The 21,752-nt window shown below is 42.8% G+C and overlaps 1 protein-coding gene and 1 long non-coding RNA gene across 5 annotated transcripts in view; one reads left to right on the top strand and one right to left on the bottom strand.

Moving 5' to 3' along the window:
• The window catches only part of LOC132395248 (coiled-coil domain-containing protein 102A-like), a 464,661-nt gene that overhangs the window by 207,689 nt on the left and 235,220 nt on the right, over nt 1-21,752 (top strand). The window lies entirely within an intron of this gene.
• LOC132395243 (uncharacterized) lies at nt 6,034-20,210 on the bottom strand. The gene is made up of 3 exons (XR_009512548.1): nt 15,947-20,210; nt 9,941-10,522; nt 6,034-9,567 (listed from the first exon to the last, which is right to left on the bottom strand). It is a non-coding gene; the product is annotated as an uncharacterized LOC132395243 (long non-coding RNA).

Below are 21,752 nucleotides of genomic sequence, written 5' to 3'. Positions count from 1 at the left end.
TCCGCTCAGTTTCTTGCGGTCACTAGCAGAGCAGTGGCCATACCAAGCCATGATGCATCTGAATTGGATACTTACTATTGGTGCCTCAGTAAGAATTGATATGGGTCAACAGGGACATGCCAAATTTCTGTAGCCTCCCAAGGAAGTAGAGGAGCTGGTGAACTTTGTTGGCTGTGGTGTCTATGTGGTTGGAGCAGGACAGGCTATTGCTAACATTCGCTCCTAGGAATTTGAAGATCTTGGCCCTCTCGACCGCAGCACTTTCATATAGCCAGGAGCATGTGGAATGCCCCATTCTTGAAATCAGTGATCTGTTGTTTCGTTTTGCTGACATTGAGGGAAGGGCTGTTGTCCATCTGTATCTTTGTTAACAGTGTTGCCTTGATGTTCTGCCAATTAAAGATTAAGATTTGCTTTATTTGTCACATGTACATCAAAACATACAGCAAATTGTGTCAAATTGGGTCAAATCAAATCAACGAAGCTTGTGCTAGGCAGCCTGCAAATGTCACCATGCTTCTGTTGCCAACATACCATGCCCACAACTCAGTAAGCCTAAACTGTACACCCTTAGAATGTGGGCAGAAAGTGGGGCACCCGGAGGAAACCCACGCAGTCATGGGAAGAACATGCACACACCTTACAGACAGCAATGGGAATTGAACCCGATCTTACAGCTGGCTGCCGTAAAGCATGCAAACCGCCATCCTACTATCCCACTCCACACACCTTGCCACTAGGTGCTCTCTCTCATTCCTGTGCTTCTATGTATATTCTTGTGATGTCTGAATTTGTCACTATATGCCTGGCACTGTGGTTTCCTGTTAAAGATAACATATTGGAAAATGTAAATCTTTTGTTCAGCCATTGGGGGAGAACGGATCAATGCTATAGGTGGTCTTGCCACATTTCATGTTAGTGTTAAGATATCAGTGATAATAAGCAAGTGTTGCCATACTGATGTCCAGTTTCAAAGCTTTGTGTTCAAAGCAACGTCAACTGGAAACAATTCAATGTTCACAGTGATGGAGAGTCATAGAGTTATACTTTATGGATACAGTCCAGAAGAAGAAGGAGAAGAAGAATAGCTCTTAACTTGGCAGTGGAGTTATCGTGCCACTGTCTTTTGACGGTGTTTCTGTAGCAAGCTATTCTTGTTTTTACGAGGCCGAGTTGCTAGCTCGACGCTCAACCCAACTTGGATTCGAACTTGGGAACCTTCACTTCGGAGTCCAGCACTCATATTGTTGCGCCACCAAGCAGGACATACGGTACAGAGTCAGGTTTCATATTACCGGCCTATGTTGTGATATTTGTTCTTATGCAGCAGCAGTAGATTGCAATCCATAGTAATAAACACTATAAATTACAATAGGAAGTATGTATAAAAATAAATTAAATATGTTGTGCAAAAAGAGAGACAAAAAGGTACCTGAGGAAGTGTTCACAGGTTCATTGTCTATTCAGAAATCTGATGACAGAGGGGAAGAAGCTGTTCCTGGAACGTTGAGTGTGTGTCTTCACTCTCCTGTACCTCCCCATTGATGGTAGCAATGGGAAAAGGACACGTCCTGGGTGATGGACTCCTTAATAATGATGCCACCTTTTTGAAGCATTGCCTTTTGAAGGTTTCCTGGATGCTGGGCAGGCTAGTGCTTATTATGGAACTGGCTGAGTTTATACCTTTCCGCTCCTCTGCAGTGACCCCTCTGTACCAGATGGTGGTGCAAGCTGTTAGAATGCTCTCCATAGTATATCTGTAGAAATTTGTGAGTGTCTTTGGTGACATACCAATTCTCTTCCGTTTCCCAATGAAATATGGCTGCTGTTGTGCCTTCTTTATAATTGCATCAATATACTGTGCCCAGAATAGAAACGTTGACACCTTTGAACTTGAAACTGTTCACCTTTTCCACTTCTGATCCCTTGAAGAGGACTGGTGTGTGTTCCCTCGACTTATCTGTCCTGAAGTCCACAATCAGTTCCTGGGTTTTACTGATGATGAGTGCGAGATTGCTGCTGTGACACCACTCAACCAGCTGATCTACCTCACTCCTGTGTGCCTTCTCGTCACCATCTGAAATTTTGTGTTGTCAGCAAATTTACTCTACTCTCTCTACATCCACGGTTGTGTGGCTAGGCACACCTCAAACACCATCTATTAATTCATGGGCAGTAATGTAATGGCTCTGTCTCTCGAATTAGACGATGGATGCGCTCGGTTTAGGACTCAAACCTCTCCGGGGTGCAGACCTGGGCAATGAATATGGAGATCCTGGGCTGCCCAGACATCTCGGCCTTGCGGATGTGGTCCAAAGGAATGTGAAGCAGTACATTTGGCATCAGCTTGGCTGCAGGAGCTGCCGAGAGGTGACGTGATACGTCATCCAGCTGCCTTAGGGGCTCCACTCCGGATTTGTGTAGGGTTCACTTCTTAGCCTTCTCCTCCCTAAGATACCCACAAGGCAGTGGGGTCGTAACCCTGGATAGGGGTCCATACCGGGTACTGTGAGCCGGAGCCAGCTGAGCCCGGGACTCGTGTAAGGCAGGGTCATCATGTCCTGCACTAGTGACATATGGAGCCACTAACCAGTATCTCAGCCAGGACAGCTACAAAATGTGATGCCTCAAAAAGTCAGCACCTATCAATAAGGACCCCCATCACCCAGGACAGGCCCTTTTTTCATTGCTAACATCAAGGCGGAGAGTAGCGCAAGAGCCTGAAGACATGCACTCAATGTTTCAGGAACAGATTCTTCCCCTCCACCATCAGGTTTTTGAATGGACAATGAACTTATGAACATTACCTCAGCAGCACACCTAGCAAATTCTGCTCCATCTAAACCTTTTGTTGTAAGTGGCTGCCAATCAATATCAGGCAAGTTGAAGTCCATGATGACAACCTTTGTTATTTTTACACCTTTCCAAAATCTGCTCTGTTGCTATTGGTGTGGGGAGGTTTATAGAAAATTCCCAATAGGATAATCGCTCCCTTCCTTCCTCTGACCTCCACTCACACTGACTCAGAAGACAATTCCTCCAAGACATCCTCCCTTTCTGCAGCTGTGATACTATCACTGATTAGCAAATAATTGAATCTGTCCTCACAAATAAAACATTAAAATTGAAAATGACTTTGAGGAGTCATTGAGATTTACATGCTGTCCATTTGTAATGGCTTTTTAACTATTGCAATGTAATTAATTACATTTTCTAAAATGCTGTAATAATCTGTGTAGCAATAATTTGAGTCATGAGTATTTCATAATTGCAGTAGTGAGCTGACCAGATGTTCTTTGCATTTTATTGTCAAATTGATAATAAATACAACTTTCTATAATCCCAATCTGCTTTCACCTTTGATTACACTGTGCTCATGTGAAACTTATCGGGGATAATACATCCAGTGGCCACTTTATTAGATCCAGGAGTGGAACTCGATGTGGTCTCCTCTTGCTGTAGCCCATCCAATTCAAAGTTGGACATGTTGTGCATTCAGAGATGCACATGGTTATTTGAGTCACTGCCACCTTCCCGTCAGCTTGAACCAGTCTGGCCATTCTCATCTGACCTCCCTAATGACAAGCCGTTTTCACTGACAGAACTGCTGCTCTCTGGGTAATTTTTTTTGTTTTTTTGCACCATTTTTTGTAAACTCTAGAGACTGTTGTGTGTGAAAATCAGAGGAGATCAGTAGTTTATTAGAAACTCAAACCATTCATCCAGCATCAACAATCATTCCACAGTCAGATTCTCTTAAATCACATTTCCTCCCCGTTCTGACATTTGGTCTGATCTTCTTGACCATGTGTGTATGCTTTCATGCATTGAGTTGCTGATTAGATATTTGCATTAACAAGCAGGTGTACCTAATAAAGAGGCCACTATACATACACTTTTCAATTAGAATTAGCAGCTTAAGTTAATTCTGTTTAACACCCATGATCAAGTTACTGTAGCGGTGTGCTACACGCAGCGCTGAAATAATGACACGGAGTCGGTAAACTGCAGTTAAAGAAGATTTTATTCAAACTTTGCGGATTCGCTTTAAAGCCTCCCTGATCCCGCCCTCCCCGGGCGCGGATGCTGTAGGGGGCACGTATTCACAGTCCCGCATGAGCTTTTCCCTTTGTTGGTGAAGCAGACCTGGCGCCCTTTTGGGACTGGCCTTTATACCGGCGCGCTGGCTGTTTGTGAGCCGATTCGAGTGTGCTAGGAAGTGGGTCGCCACATTACATCCATTTTTCTTGACCACTCTAAATGTTTAGTTTTTCAAGAATTTCACTGAACAGGCTGAAAAAATATGTCTCAGTCTTTCACTGAAAAATCTTAGAACATTAACTGTACTCCACGCTGTATCCGCAAAGGAAACAGCATTATGAAGGACCCCATGCTCCCCTCATACAATCTCTTCTCCCTCCTGCCATCTGGGAAAAGGCTCCAAAGCATTCAGGCTCTCACGACCAGACTATGTAACAGTTTCTTCCCCCAAGCTATCAGACTCCTCAATACCCAAAGCCTGGACTGACACCTTGCCCTACTGTCCTGTTTATTATTTATTGTAATGCCTGCACTGTTTTTGTGCACTTACTTTATGCAGTCCTGTGTAGGTCTGTAGTCTAGTGTAGCTTTCTCTGTGATTTTGTTTGTGGTTTTTTTAACATAGTTCAGTCTAGTTTTTGTACTGTGTCATGTAACACCATGGTCCTGAAAAATGTTGTTTCAGTTTTGCTATGTACTATACCAGCTGTTATGGTCGAAATGACAATAAAAGTGAATTGACTTGACTTGATGAAAGGAGAAGTTTTTTTTTTATACTTAACTGTTCTGGAAAATGATCTTTTCACTCTTTCATGCCAACTGTAATGAAGCCATTCATCACAAATTAAGGAGATCTCAATCCGTATTGGATCAATTTATATTAATTAGGGTAAAACAAGTTTTTAACTGTTTTGGAAGAGGTGATCCCCAAAAACATTATTGGCATGGGATTCATTACACATTCTAAAATAGCGTAATGAATTGTCTGGCAACAACAAAAGGGATGGCTGGCATGGGGGGGCATGGTAGAACAGTGGTTAGTGTAACGCAATTACAGCATAGCAACCTGGGTTTACTTCCTGCCACTGTCTGTAAGGAATTTGTACCTTCTCCCCATGAACATGTGAGTTTCCTCTGGTTCCAAAGACAGATGGGTTAGCAGGTAAATTAGCCACATGGGTGTAATTGAGTGGTGTGGGCTCGTGGGCCAAAAAGGCCTGATACTGTGTTGTATCTCTAAATCAAACTAATCTTTGGTATGCATAGTGTGCCTAATTAGTTTCCTACTGTGTATGTGTAGAGGGTTAATCACTGGAAGAGAGCACTGAACAGAGTGGGTATTCTGGTGGGAAGTTTTTAACTCTTGTTGGTGCTGTGTGTGGACCACAAAGGGTAGGATAGACTGGAACTGTCAAGCTCAGCTAGGTTGTCTCTGAAACTTGTTTGGTGTTTCCAAAGAGAAAAGACAGCTAGGTGATGAGATGGGGCAATATCCCACAATCAACTAGGTGGTCCTAGACCATAAGACATAGGAGCAGAATTAGGCCAGCTGGCCCATTGAGTCTGCTCTACCATTCAATCATGGCTGATCTTTTCTTCTATCTCCTCCTTAACCCCAGTTCCTGGCCTTCTCCCCGTAACCTTTGACATCATGCCTATCAACCTATCAATCTCTGCCTTAAATACACCCAATGACCTGGCCTCCACAGCTGCATGTGGCAACAAATTCCACAAATTCGGCACCCTTTGGCTAAAGAAATTTTTCTGCATCTCTGTTTTGAAAGGGCGCCCTCCTATCCTGAGGCTGGGCCCTATTGTCCTAGAGTCTCCCACCAAGGAAAACATCCTTACCACATCTACTCTGCCCAGGCCTTTCAACATTCGAAAGGTTTCAATGAGATCCCCGCCATCAAATGTTCCTCATATGATAACCCTTTCATTCCTTTTTCTTTTTACAATATTTTTATTCAGAAGAAGAAAAAAAAACAAGATTTACAGAGTGCAACACATAGATATATCTCAACATAACTTGTGTACATTCATATATTGTAATGAAATTGATCAAAATGTTACAGCTTAACACATAAAGGTATACCATTCTGTAATCAAAAATTTAAAGATAAGTCATACATCATAAAAGAAATTTTTTATATAAAAATAAGTCAACCCCCTACCAACTACCAAAGAAAAAAGTTGATGGATAACAATGGATACTTAGAAAAAAAAAGACATATTCACTTAAGAAGAGAAGATAAAAATATACATAAAAGTCTGTGCACTGTTAAACTTTATAAATTGGAAAAGTAGTTTAGGAAAGGTCCCCAGATATCATAAAAAGATTGTTTCAAATTTAAGACTGAGCAGCGGATCTTTTCTAAATTTAGATAAGACATAATATCACGTAGCCATTGAAGATGTGTAGGAGGATAGACTCCTTCCATTTAAGCAAGATTGCTCTTCTTGCTAAAAGAGAGGTAAAAACTAAAACCTGTAGGTTAGGAGTATTTAAAGTTATATCTTCATTTGCAATAATACCAATCAAGGCAGTAAGGGGATTTGGGTCAAATTGGACCCTAAAAAGTTGTGAGAAGGTATGAAATACTTCCCGCCAAAACTTTTCAATTGTAGGGCAAAACCAAAACATATGAATTAAAGAGGCATCAGCAGAGTTGCATTTATTACAAAGTGGAGAAACATTCGGGTAAAAACTGGACAGCTTCTGTTTAGAACTGTAAGCTCTATGAACCACTTTAAATTGTAGAAGAGAATGATGAGCACAAAAAGATGATTTATTAACCTGTTTAAGAATTTTATTCCATCTATCATCAGAAATCTGACAATTTAGGTCAGATTTTTATAAAATTTAGGTCTAAATTTTTATATCTTTTTCAGGCCTTTCCTATTTTTATTCCTAAGACATACTTTGATTCTTTAGATTCAATTTTAACCTCATATTTGAAATAATAAACAAGCTTGTTTAAGTAAAGTTTACTTACAAAGAAATAAAGAGATGGGTGGACTAGCCCTACCCAATTTTAGGTTTTACTAATAAGGAATATTACTTTCTGGTCCTATTATATTTATCGTAAAGATTGCCCATCATGGGTCTCCTTAGAAGTTAATTCTGTAAAAAAATTCCTCTATTGTCTCTCTTCTTGGATCATACTCTTCCTTTTCAGCAAATAAAACAACAGATAACATAATTGTTAAGCAAACTTTAAGGATCTGGTCTCAATTTAGAAAATTTTTTGGTTTAGTGAATTTTTCATTATCATCTCCCATTCTCCTTAATTTTCTTTTCCTTTCCTTGACTGATAAAGTCTTTAAAGATTGGGATGAACTAGGTATTAAGTGTTTTTGGGGCCTGTTTATCTCAGGATCTCTTGCTTCATTTGACCAATTGTCAAATAAATCTGCACTCCCAAAAACACATTTTTACAGATACCTTCAAATTAGAGATTTTCTATGTTTCCAATTAGCTACTTTTCCTATAGGTCCTGATAAAAATTTACTGGACAATCTTTTAAATTTAAAACCTTTTGTTAATGGTTCTATTACTGGTATCTATAATTTGTTGATTGATTCTAGACAAGACTTTTTAGATAAAATAAAAAAAACCCTTTCATTCCTGAATCATCCTCGTGATCCTCCTCTGGACCCTCTCCAATGCCAGCATGTGTTTTCTAAGATGAGGGGCCCAAAACTGTTCACAATACTCTTGTGTTCTTCTTGGGCCCTTGGCTCCCAGTGGAGTAGAGGCCATCGATGACCTCCCGTTTCTATCCTCCTCTGTTCTGAGTCAATTTCTGGAGGCTGGAATAGGAGTATCTCCATCGTTTAATTTTGACCTTGATGTCTCACCTCTATGTGTCTTTTGGATGACCCTTTGTCCTCTTTCCTTGGGGAATCCATTTTAATGCCACCTGGTGAAGTTGTTTGGCTTCCTCAACCTGCGGCCAATCCACTTCTATTTCCATTTTCATATTTGCATCTCTATGGATCCCTGGTTAGTGTTGTCCCACAGTCTGGTTGGTTAACTTGTCAGTCTATCTGATGTCTGGATTCCTTCTCATGCACCGCCTGTTTTCGTAGTGTTCTCGTGGTTGTCTTCCAGCTGTCAGAGCCATATAGGAACACTGTTTTAACATTTGAGTTGAAGATTCTGTTTTTGGTTTTCCTTGATGTGACTCTGGAAGCCCACTCTATCTTCAAGATGTTGAAAACTACTCTGGACTTCTTCATCATGGCTGTGACATCATCATCTGTTCCACCACATATACTGACAATGCTTCCAAGATAGACAAAGGAAGTCACTTCTTCTAGGGTTGTATCTCTCATCACTATGGGTCTGTTGCTGGTGCAGTTTATCAATTTTGTTTTATTTATATTTGGTCATAGACCCAGCATGGCAGGTGGTCTTGTAGCTGCTTGGTTACAAAAGGAGGCTCAGGGGATATGAAGGAGCTTACATAGCAGAAGCTGAGATTTATCTCATGGGGCCCATATTTGGTCCCCTGTGCCTCACTGGAAAAGGTTTTTCATTCCGGTCTCCAGTTGTCCTCCTGATTTCCCAATAACTGCACCTGGTAGGGAAGACAAATAGATAAGTAGATACTTTATTGATCCTAAAATAAGTTATAGTGTCACAGTAGCGCTACAAGTGCACAGGTATATAAAATGCAAATATTAGAAGAGAAGTAAGAAAGAATAAGATATAAGTTACCTCAACCAGTTTTAACAGGAGGAGGTCATCACTTCCCCGGCTCTAGGGTGACTCATTACAGAGCCTAATGGCTGGGGGTAAGAATGACCTCATTTAGCTCTGTTTGGAGCAGTGCAGTTGTCTTTGGAGACACCCTCCTCAAAAAATTATTTAGAGATGACAGAGGGTCCTATATGCATTGTAGGCAATAGCTTTAACCATTCTTTAAGATTCAAGCTTCAAGATTGTTTATTGTCATTCTTCAGTATACAAGCACAAAGGAGATCAAAATTATTGTTATTTCAGATCTGATATAGCTTAAAAAATACACAATAGGCATAAATAACACAATTAATAGAAATACCTAAGTTTAGCCTAAATACATAGACTGATTGTATGTAGGTAGAGGAGTGTGTGTACACAAGGTGACTGAGAGGAATTGATATAGTAGTGTTGGTGAGGTGGGTTAATGGGTAGAGATGTTGATCAGCCTGATTAGCTTGGCAGAACTAATCTTAAAAATAAGATTGATTGAGTAGCATATTGGTGGGAGACTTGATGGGGGGGTGGTGTTGGTGGCAGTACATGGGGCAGACACAAAGCCATATTATTCTAACTGCAAAAGAACAGCAATGCAACAAGAATGTTTTTAAGGAGAAAATACAAACTGCTGCAGAATGCAGATATTGTGCTAGGTCATGGTTAAGTCAGCTAAACCATAGAAACGTGAGCTGAATAGCCACAAGCCTCTTCTCTGTATCTTCAACACAAGTTCTGGTGTCATCATGGTTTTAAGCCTCTAGCAAAGAAATTTGTTCTTCAATCTAAAAAAAACATGAAATGAAGATAGGTTTAAGAGACTGCAGTTGCTAGAATCTAGAACAAAAAAAAACAAACTGCTGGAGAAACTTTGCTGGTTGAGCAGCATCCTGGGAGGGAAGTAGATCTGCCAACACTTTGGGGTTAAGACCATTTCTCAGGATTGAGAGTCGGAGGGCAGAGATAAGATTGCCAGCGTAAAGAAGTGCTAGAAGGGGTGAGACAGGGTAGGTGGGCAGATGGAGCCAGGTTGTGGGGGTGGGGGTGGTGATGATGGGGATGATCAGGTAGTGGCGGGGGGGGGGGGAGGATGGTGTTGAGAGGCAGAGGCAAAAAAATGATACACTCAGAGGCCATTTTTTTAGATACCTCCTGTACCTAATGAAGCGGCTACTGAATGTAGGTTTGTGGTCTTCTGCTGTTGTAGCCCATCCACATAAAGGTTTGACGTGTTGTGCATTCGGAGGTGCTCTTCTGCACACCTTTGTTGTAATGCACATTTATTTGAGTTACTGTCGGCTTCCTGTCAGCTTGAGACAGTCTGGACATTCTCCTCTGACCTCTCTCATTAACAAGGCGTTTTCACCCTCACTGGATGTATTTTGTTTATCAAACTCTCTGTAAACTCTAAAGTCTGTTGAGTGTGAAGATCCCAGGAGATCAGCAGCTTCTGAGATACTGGAAACACTCTGCCAGCCACCAGCATCATTCCACGGTCAAAGTCACTTAGATCATATTTCTTCCCCTTTCTGATGTCTGGTCTGAAGAACAACTGAACCTCTTCTTCTTCCTGTTCCTCCTCCTCCATTTCTGGCAGTTCAGATGCACCTAGGTGTATTACTGCCCTCTGCAGGATGTACAATCAGTTACAGAGTTTCAGGAAACTCAAATTCTTGAGTCTCCTCCACCAGTCGCACGTAGAAACAGAATAATAAACTTTTCAATCAGATGGTGGTTCTCCTGGTGACCAAACAAAGATTTAACAGAAAAACAAAATACATTTAAGTCAGACAGCCTCTTGAACAATATGCTTCTCTCAATTTTATATTGATTACAGCTCAGCAAAACATGCTGAACTTTCTCTGGACTACCACAGTCACATAATCCAGTAGGATGTCTTCCTATTATCTTTAAGTAATAGTTTAGCCCACAATGCCCCAACCTAAGTCTTGTTAATTTCACAATATCTCTATGATTTGAAGAGTAACAGTCTGAGACCTTTTTAACTAGTGGGTGACTAGAAAAGAAATGCCTTCCCTTTAATTTATTTTTCCAATCCTCCTGCCATTGATTTTCTATATCTTTTTTTTAATCTTACTTCTCAATTCTGCTCTGCCTAAGGGTATTCTAATTCCTACTTGCCCACTCTGTAAGGAAGACTTTGCAATGCCCTCCACAATTTAATTTCCCTCCTCCCCAGCATGCCCAGGTATCCATGTAAATCTGACTTCACAACCCATCTTCCCTATTCTAAACAAAACTAAGAGAATCTCAATAACTATGTCGGGATGAGCTTTTGATTTATTCCCTTTTGTGGCCTCTAAGGCAGCAGCAGAATCCAAACGGATGACAACCCTGCATGGTTGAGAGTCTTCTATCAACTGAACCTCTTGACCATGTCTGCATGCTTTTATGCATTGAGCTGCTACCACATAATCAGTTGATTAGATATTTGCATAAATGAGCAGGGGTTTCTAATAAAGTGGCCACAGAGTGTGGGTAGAGTCAGACAAGGGAAAGAAAAGAAAATAGAGTAGGGCAGGTGGAGCCAGAATGAGGTAGGGAGGGGTGAGGGGTGAAGACTGGATGATAGGGACGCAAAGGCTACCACAGCTGGAATCCAAATGGGAAACATTTAAGGAAGAGATGGTCAGATGAACCCAGATGGGGGAGAGGATCTGGTGGGTAAGGTATGAGGGCAGTAGGTGGATAGGACCGAGAGGGGAAAGGGGCTAAATATGGATCACTGGGGGGGGGGGTATAGAGGGATGTATGGGAAATGGAACAAAAATGGGAGGACTACAGGTGGATCAGAATCTGAGGGAGAGAAAGAAAGAGGGGAACACAAGGTAAGGGTTACCTGAAATAGGAAATTCAGGATTCAAAGTTCAAAGTAAACTTATTTATCAAAATATGCATGTCACCATATACTATCTTGAGATTCATTTTCTTGCAGACATTCACAGTAGAATAAAGAAATACAATAGAATCAATGAAAACCTACACACAAAGATTGATAAACAACCAATGTGCAAAAGAAGATGTGTACAAGTGCAAAAAAAATGTGAATAAATAATATTTGGAACATGAGTTGTAATGTTGAAGGTGAGTCCATAGGTTCTGGAATCAGTTCAGTGTTGAGATGAGTGAAAATATCCTCGCTGGTTCAGGAGTCTGATGGTTGAAGGGTAATAGCTGCTCCTGAACCTGGTGGTGTGGGACAAAAGGCCCTTGTGCCTTCTACCTAGTGGTCGTAGAGAAAAGATAGTGTGGCCTGGATGGTGGAGCAGATGCGGCAGGAATGCAGTAAGGGACGGTGTCCTTGCAAGATACATGATGGGAGGTGTTATTCAGGCAGCTCTGGAATCAGTGAGTTTATAGTTAACACCAGCGGGTAGTTTGTTTCCCAAGGTCCAGAAGACAGAGAGAGGTGTTGTAAATGGTTAAAGTGAATTTGAGAATGAGATGGAAGTTAGTAGTGAAGGTGATAAAATTGACAAGTTCCACATAGGGGAAGGAAGTAGCACCAATACAGTCATCAGTTTAGCAAAGAAAACAATGGAGATAATATCAGGATAGTTCAGGCTGGAATATTAGCTTTAATGGACATTAGAAGAATTCTATAAAATCCTGGACATTCATGAAAGAAATGGGGTGTTTGGGCCATATTAAGAAATCCTTGTTCTAAGAGAGAGCAGTATTATGGATCTGGTATTTAAATCTCAACAGAAGTCAGGATACTTTAATAATGTAAGCATAATTAAATATTGTAATAATGAAGGTGTGGACTTTGATATCTCATGAGAGTCCAATAACGCTCTCGAGATGTCATTCCTCTGCAAGTCTCCCACCTAGTGTCTGTCTGAAATCAGGGACGAGTACCAAGTCTCGCTCAGGGTTTATTTATTTTTGAGCTCATTTAGCTTATCTATAACTTCCAGATCATTTACAACAAAATGATTTCTTTGACTTTGATTATGTCTGTTTCTGGAGGCCATGCTAACCTTTGTTAACAACTTGGAGGAAGTAATCATTTAGAATATTGGCTGTCTTCTGCATTTTATCAGTTTTGATGCTATTTGCATTTTTATGGTTTTTACCTAATCTCTGTTATAGCATTTTCAATTTTTATGTTTATCTGCTTCTATATCTTTCCTTTCCTCAGATTATTTAATGTTTTAATGTATTTTCTTAGGTTTTAGTGCATGGTTTAATGACCTCTTCTGTTACTTTCTGCAGAAATTTTAGCCACCAGTTTTCTAGTAATCTCACTTAAATTGCTCTTTCAAACATTCTAATTCATATTTGTTCAGACTAAGCTGGTTGATTCTTGTTGTGTACATTCTGTGTTTTTGACCTTTTTCTTTTATTTTAATAGTACCACATCTTCAAATAATAGGTTGAGCAATCTCTATTTGCTATCGTTTTTGCCTTTTCCTTATTTTTAATTAGCCTTTTAAATGTTACTTAGCTTGCTAATTGTCATATGTATCCAGATGAATAATTCCGAGACAAGGACTATGAATGCAGGCAATGTGCATTTCTTTTTGGAGATACAGTGCAGTGACGGGCTCTTCCAGCCCCAAGAGCTCGTTTGGCCCATGTGACCAATTAGCCTACTAACCTGTATGTCTTCGGCAGGGGGAGGAAACCAGAGCACCTGGAGGAGTACCGTGCAGTCACGGGGAACATATGCAGACTCCTTACAGGGGACAGTAGGAATAAAACCCGGGTTGTTGGTGCTGTAATAGGGTTATTATCTGTTATGCTACCGTTCGCAGTTTCAAGAAAGCTTTAAAATAATCTAGAGAGTAAAAGATGGTATCAGGATTCAAATTTCAAATTCATTGATCATGTGCACATGGAGACGTACAGAAATGTGTCATTTGGTGTGAACAACCAACACATCTGAGGATGTGCGAGGGCCAGACGGGAAGAGTTGCCGCACGTGCCATCGCCGATGTAGCATGCCCACAATTCTCAGCAGAATAATACAGAGCACAACAGGCAACAGAACAGGCTGCTTTCGGCTTCCAGCACCAGCGGGCTCATTAATGAAGGCTCGCTAATGTCCTTCAGGAAAAGGTAAGTATGTCCCACATGGATCCCGAGGCCAGCAAGCCAGGATAGCTATATCAAACTTCTGCAGGAGTTCCTGAAGGCCTTGCAGCAAGTGGGGACAGACAACAACTGCTGTGCCAGTGATGGCATCACTGGAAAAGAAATGTAAAAGAAACAACTTTGTTCCATATGATTATTGTATAATTACTGCTCTTCAGATATAATAACTCATTGTTCCCTTCTCCCCCATCTGAAACTTGAGCTTTCGTGCATGTAGTGCCTAAAAAAAATAAAATTTCTACCTCCAGAAACAAGTATTCCAATCCTTTCTCAGTCAACGTCTTTCACCTAAACCCAAGTCGGGCATTGCCCTTTTGCTTTTTGACTGACATTGCCTCCCAGGCAATGGATAATGGCACTTTGAGTTGTCTAGCTTCCCTGTTTTGAGCACAGTGCTTTACAGCATCAGGTGGAAGATTAGGGTTTGATTCCCGCCACTGTCTGTAAGGAGTTTATACATTCTCCCCGTGACTGCGTGGGTTTCCTCTGGATGCTCTGGTTTCCTCCCACATTTCAAGAACGTTTGGTTGAGGTTAGTGAATTATGGGCATGCTGTGTTAGAGCTAGAATAGTGATGACATTTGTGGGCTGCCCCTCCCACAGTCAAAGCTGATTTGATTTGATGCAAATGACACAGTTTACTGTAGTTTCAATGTTTTGATGGACATGTGACAGACAGACGTATTTTATTCTGTCTGTCTGTCACATGTCCATCATTTATTTGTGACAAATAAAGCTAATCTTTATTTTTACATTTCCACCTCCTTGCATTTCTCTCCTCTCTCAAGCTATCCCATGTAAGAAGTAGTGCGATCGCTCGAGATGGCTATGATGTTCTCCTAAGGGGTTATTCCATAATGGAGAATGCCAGTTTGTGACTTTCTTTAATGTGAGGAGGCTGACGTACGGGCATCCACCACAAGCCCCTTGACAGATCGGGGTCAGGGCCCAGTGGCAGGGAATGCAAGGTGGTTGAGGACTCTTCCCTGCTGAAGCCTTCCTGCACCTTCACTGCCGTTGCGATGTGTCACCATCTTCCATCAGCTCCACTGCTGTACTCTTGGATGAGTCTGTCTTTGTCTGGAACCTCCCCTTGACTTTACTGCCAAGGGTGACCCTACCAGGAGCTAAGGTCTGGACAGAATCGCTGTCTCAGTCTCAGGAACTCACAAACCTCTCCACTACGTCAAAGTGACCTTCCTCAGAGAAGATTCTTATAAACTATTGCTTTAATCAAACATTTGGCCACATGATCCAACATCTCTTCATGCATCTTGGTATCAAATATTAATCGATGCTGCACTGAAGCCCTATCATATGACTTTCTACATAAAGGGTGCTATATAAATGCTAGCTGTTGTTTACCATATATATTAGGATTATTTATACCCTCAGTGGCATCTTTATTAGGTAGCTCCTGTTCGTGGTCTTCTGCTGCTGTAGCCCGTCCATTTCAAGGTTCGACATACTGTGCATTCAGAGATGATCTTCTGCACTCCACTGTTAAAACACGCGGTTATTTGAGTTACTGTCGCCTTCTGGTCAGCTTGAACCAGCCTGGCTGTTCTCCTCTGACCTCTCTCATTAACCCACAGAACTACCACTCACTAGATGTTTCTTTTTGTTTTGGCACCTTCCCTGTAAACTCCAGGGAGCCTTGTGCAGGAAAATCCCAGGAGATCAGCAGTTTCTGAGATACTCGAACCACCCAGTCTGGCACCAACAATTGTTCTATGGCTAAAAATATTTAGACTGTATTTCTTCCCCGTTTTGATGTTTGGACTGAAAAATAACTGAACCTCCTCCCTCTCTCTTTCTCTCTCTCTCGTTCTTGTTTTACGGCGGTTGGCACCCAGCTTAATGGTGCATTACTGCCACAACTGAACTTCCTGATAGTGCTTACATATTTTAATGCATTGAGTTGCTGCCACCCGATTGGCTGATTAGATATTTGTATTAATGAGCAGGTGTACCTAATAAAGTGGCCACTGAATGTATACACCTTATCAAGATCTTTCCCAGTTCTGATGAAGGGGCTTTTACCTGCAATGTTAATTACTTCTCTTTCCTCACGTGCTGTTTGTCCTGCTGGGCATTTCCAACAACTGGGGGACCACTTCATCGAGCACCTTTGTTCCATCCACCTGAAGAAGGGTCTTGACCTGAAACGTCAACTGTTTATTCATTTCCACAGATGTTGCCTGTCTGGCTGAGTTCCTCCAGTATTTTGTGTGTGTTACTTTGGATTTCCAGCATCTGCGGAATCTCCCGTGTTTATGTTTCCAACATATTGTTTCCGAGCATTTCCATTTATATTTTGTGTATTTCAAGACCTAATGTCCAGGATATTCATTCTGTCATGAATTGTATTCAGTGTTACTGAATGAAAGCTCTTTGCACTTTACTATCTCGTGGATTTAGGACTTCCCTTGCTGTTTATGGACTAAGTAGGAAGTGGAGATGGCAAGAATGAGGGCATGGAGTGGCTGTTGTGGATTGGGGTTTATTGGGGGGGGGGTGCACATGCATTGCATTCATTTGGTCAGCAGCAGCAAGTGTTCCAAATACTCTGAGAGTTAATGATCAAGAGCTCAGCCACATTAGGATATTTGAGCATCTCATCTCCTGCTCTTCCTCAACACTGCGACAGCTCAGTTGATGGTGAGCCTCCCCACAGAGCTCAGCCTTAGCTCGCAGTTGGCCATCCTGTGTTTTGAAGGATTGCTTTGACAGTGGCTGCCTTTTTTGCACATTCTGGTGTTCTTGAGTCTAATTTCCATTCATTGAAAAATTCCACCCTGCAGGATTTAATGGCTAGATGCAGAAATGAAAACAGAAAATGCTGGAAACAATAGGCAGGTGTGGCTGTATCCATGGAGAGGGGAATGGAATGGATTTTTCATGTTGACCTTTTCTCAGAAGAGATGGAGATGCACAGGTTTTATGGTGCAGAAACGGGGAGGGAAAGAAGGAATGAAGGTGAAAAGTGGAAGATGGAAAGATTACAGATTATTCCCTTTAGAGATGCAGCACAGTTACAGGCCTTTCCAGCCCAATGAACCCGCACCACCCAGTTACGCCCATGTGACCAAGTAACCTACTAACCCGTACATCTTTGGAATGTGGGAGGAAACCAGAGCACCTGGAGGAAACTGCCATGGGGAAAAACATAGTAACTGCTTCTAGGTAGTGGCAAGAACTGAAGCTGGGTTTCTGGCACTGGAACAGTGTTATGGCAATTGCTACCCTACCGTTTGCAGTTTGAGGAAAGCTTTAAAGTTATCTGGAAAGTAAAAGGTGGTATCAAGATTCAAATTTCAAATATATTTATCATATGGTGTGTGTGTGAGTGAGTGAGTGAGTGTGTGTGTGTGTGTGTGTGTGTGAGAGTGTGTGTGTGTGTGAGTGTGTGTGAGAGTGTGTGTGTGTGTGAGTGAGTGTGTGAGAGAGTGTGTGTGTGTGTGTGTGTGTGTGAGAGTGTGTGTGTGTGAGAGTGTGTGTGTGTGTGTGAGTGTGTGTGTGTGTGTGTGTGTGTGTGTGTGTGTGTGTGTGTGTGTGTGTGTGTGTGTGAGTGTGTGTGTGTGAGAGAGTGTGGTCGACCATGGTGTACTGCGCCTCTGGTAGTCACTGGTTTGTTGAGCAGTGTCGACTGTGGCTATTGTGGCCGATCCTGGAACGGTAGGCTCTGCCACAGTTGCTGCATGCGTAGGGCATTGTGGAATTGTTGTCTGCTGTGCTCTCCGTTTAGCTCTCCACTCCTCAAACTGACTCAGGATCACTCTTTCACCTTGCTCTAGGTGTTGCTGAAGAGTACCTCGCCATTTGTCACGGTCATCTGCTGTGTCCTGCCAGCACTCTGCATTGATTTTTAAAGCTTTCATGTCACACTTGCAGAGGTCCTTGAAGTGAACACCCACTGTATATCGAAACATATAGTGAAATGTGCCTTTTGCATTCACAACTAACACACCCAGGGTCTAGGGCTAGCCTGCTAGCGTCACCACACATTCTGGTGCCAATATAGAATGCCAACAGTGCTTGACAGAACACAACAAGCAACAGAATAAAACAGCAAAACAAGCCCCTTTCCTCCCTCCCTCCTTAACCTATGTATGTTTTCAGATGAAAGGTCAAAAATTATTAGGAATGATTCTCAACAATTTTGACCAATGGGAGCCATTGTTTTGAAGTAAACTTGCTTAGAATTGCACTTCCTACCATTAAACTTTTTTTTCAAACATTTGGAAATGTGGAAATCTTGGTGACAGTAATTCTGAAGCTATTACAAGGATTCTATGTGAAGATACTTGTGGATAAATAACTAAAGAGAAAACTCACAGGTTAAAGCTTTCATTCGTGTGCCGTTCTTTGGCATGGAGTGCAAGATGACAGGGGACCCTTCACTGCTGCGGCCTTCCTCCACCCCTCACTGCCGTTGTGATGTGTCATCAGCTTCCGCCAGCTCCACCGCTGAGGACTTGGTTGGATCGCTCTATCTGGAACCTCACCCTTGAGCCTACCAGGATGATGGGTGACCACGGTGACCCTACCAGGAGATGAGCTTCAGTCGGCAGCACTTTCCGGATCTCAGGAACTCACAAGGCTCTACACTACGACAAGGTGACGGTCCTTGGAGAAGAGCCCCGACTTGTATGGCACATTGGAAGATTATCATGCCCATACGCAGCCGTATCGCATTCTGGGTGACTGCACTCACGTATTGTTGATGTGCTCAACCCAGTCTGTGTTCCTTGTGAAGGCAATTGCCAGAAACGTTCCTGAAGAACCCTGAGAAATCTCAGTAGGTAGCAGTTGGCTGAGTACAGCCGCCTGCTTGACTGTATTTTCCGGATCACACTGAGAGAGTGGCACTGTGTTGTAGTGGTTAGGGTGACACTGTTGCGGTGCCAGTGGCCCAGGTTCACTTCCTGTAAGGAGTTTCTCCCCGTGGCCGTGTGGATATTTTTCTGGGTGTTCCGGTTTCCTCCCATGTTCCAAAGGCGTACAGGTGAGTCAGTTAATTGATCACATGGGTATAAGTGGGCACCGCAGGCTCGTTGGGCCGAAAGGGCCTGTTACCATACTGTCTCCTAAATAAAAATTAAAATAAATGCCTTTTCTAAATATAAAAATATGTGATCAGTTGTGCAAAGTGCATTAGTGATTGATAAGGGACTGAGCCTTGAAGCAAATTTTAATGTGTTTTCAATTGGATTGAGTTGAGTGTAGGTGGAGCTCGAATGAAGACCAGGTGCCTGTTACAACTACAGATCACATGTCCGTGCACCAATAATGTGGCTGTGCACTTGTCAGTTGTGCAGTACCCTCTACCGTTGTAGGCTCTAGTGGAGGAGGCAGGACTTGTGAGCAACTGTGAAGGACAAGACAAATAAGCAGGCAGGAGAAACCATTGCAGATGCTATTCTCCCAGATGCTGCCTGACCAGCTGAGTTCTGCCTGAATTTTGTGGGCGAGTTACTTGGATTTCCAGCACCTGCAGATTTTCTCGTGTTCATGACAGATTGCCAGGTTGATCTGACGTCCAGTCTCTCGGTCTCTTCAATCGATCTAGAGGAGGGGTTGGGGTAGTCACGATTTGAATGGTTTGCAAGGACCTCACCCCGGTGGCATCCCCTCCTGTGTGTCCCTTCGATCACTGCCCAGCTCATTTGTGTTCACTCTCCATTCAGGCTGGAGTGGTTTTCTTCAGATACTAGGGTCAGCTTCTCTTTCTCAGCGTGCCTTGTCATCAAGGTAGGGCAACAAGCGAGGGATGGAACCTGATATCTCTGCCATAAATCAACTCCCTCCCATTTATTTTCCCAAAATCTTTCTAATCTAATCTATATAACTGTTCGTCTACCTTCGTTATAGAGTACCATTACCCTCTTATTTGCTGGAGGAGCCATGTATTCTATGCTGAGCGTTTATTATGGTCATGGCTAGCTGTCATACTCTGTCTTCTGCATTCACATTCCCGTTCCTCTTCATTCACGGGTCTTCTTCAATCAGGAGGTTGATGGTTTTATTAAGTTTCCTGTAATGAGATTGTCAGTGGGCTGACACATTTGATCTGGCCTTGTCCCTCTGGGGAAGAAGCAATTTGCATTTTACCCTGCATGCTGAACTGTGTCTCAACTTTGCAAAGTTCTGTACAAAAGAACTGAAACTCACTCAGTGTGTTGACAGAACCTGATGTATATATTTTAACCTTCTGGAATATTCCTGTTAGGAAAGCATTGTTTTAGTTCATTCCCCACGTGTTCCAGTCTCAGACACACATGCTTGCACTTTACTTCCTTCAGAGCTTTCCAAGTAACTGCACAATTTAGAACAAACAGTAGAGAAATAGAACACATTTTCCAAAGAACAAAGGGAAAGAAAAGGTAGGCCTCCAATGCATTAACACATTCACACAACCACTTAAAAGGCACAGCTCTCTTAAACAATAAGAGCTCCTGCAAATTCACTTCATCGAGTAGCAAAATGTTTCAATCTTTGCTGAAGATTTCTTCTTTGCTGAAACATAGGACTAATTCAAACACCCTTCCGATACAAATTTAACACATAACAGACTCACTCTCACACACACACTCACACACTCACACACTCTCACACACACACACACACACACTCTCACACACACACACACACACACACACACACACTCACACACTCTCACACACACACACACACACTCTCACACACACACACACACACACACTCACACACTCTCACACACACACACACACACACACACACACACTCACTCACACACACACACACACTCACACACACACACACACACACACACACACACACTCTCACTCACACACACACTCACACACACACACACTCACACACTCACACACTCTCACACACACACACACACACACACACACACACACACACACACACACACAGAGTCAAGTGGCTACACCTCATGCAATATTTCTCAAACTGAAGCCACTCACATTTTACCGTAGGGAAGGTTCGGGCCACTGTAGGGTGCAGGGTGGGAAAGCACCACCCACTGCCTGACCCCTGTCACTGTTGAAGTGTAGTTTGCAGAGCCACCGGCAGGGGATACAGAGAACCCGGAGAGGAATGCAGGGAACCCTGCGGAGGACAGAAGGAGCCTTTATTGGGGGACGTTTTGGAGCATTACCCTTCCCCCTTAATGGGCTCCTTGCCTCTCCTCTCCTGGCACTGCTCCCTCTACATGGCACAGAGTGTGGGAGTGGGAATCCCACCCACCTGCTCCTTTGGGACCCCGGCTCTGAGCATTTCACTAGGGGCCACATGGGGCCTTCCACCTCTTGTCGAATTTATGCACCAAACTGTGGAGATCTTTCCTCATGTATTCCAATCCCTTTAAAAATATGATCGGGGGTCTACAGTCCCCCTGTTGCTGGTCCTAGTAAGGGCAGCATTACTCCTTTTCAACCAGGAGCCGCTGCTTTAACTAATTACACCATGACTGAGATTAACCCATGGTTGTTGCCATCCTGATAGATCCCTGTCACCGGAGCCCACTGACTAAGGTACTCAACTGTGCTCGACTCCCCCTGAGGGCAACAAACTACACTTGAAGAGTTAGGGATATCTGACCTTCACTGCCACTATCACTCTGACCCAGAGCGATTCATCACGCTTGTCGGAAGCAGGTGGCGCTCCATGGATGCTGTTAATCGCGTGGTGGGACGGCCCTCCCAGAACACCGACCTCCCTACTAGATAGACTCAGTCCAGCACTCCCCACAACCCAGACCCTCAGCAACCACGTGGGCAGAGGCTCCCCTAGCTTCTGCCTCGACCTGTCTCCATGTTCCACCAGCTCCTAAGCAGAG

This window comes from Hypanus sabinus, chromosome 1 (genome assembly GCF_030144855.1).
Source record: "Hypanus sabinus isolate sHypSab1 chromosome 1, sHypSab1.hap1, whole genome shotgun sequence".
NCBI lineage: Eukaryota > Metazoa > Chordata > Chondrichthyes > Myliobatiformes > Dasyatidae > Hypanus > Hypanus sabinus.
The sequence above is the reverse complement of the archived record's forward strand: the minus strand, read 5'-3'. Positions and strand labels throughout refer to the sequence as shown.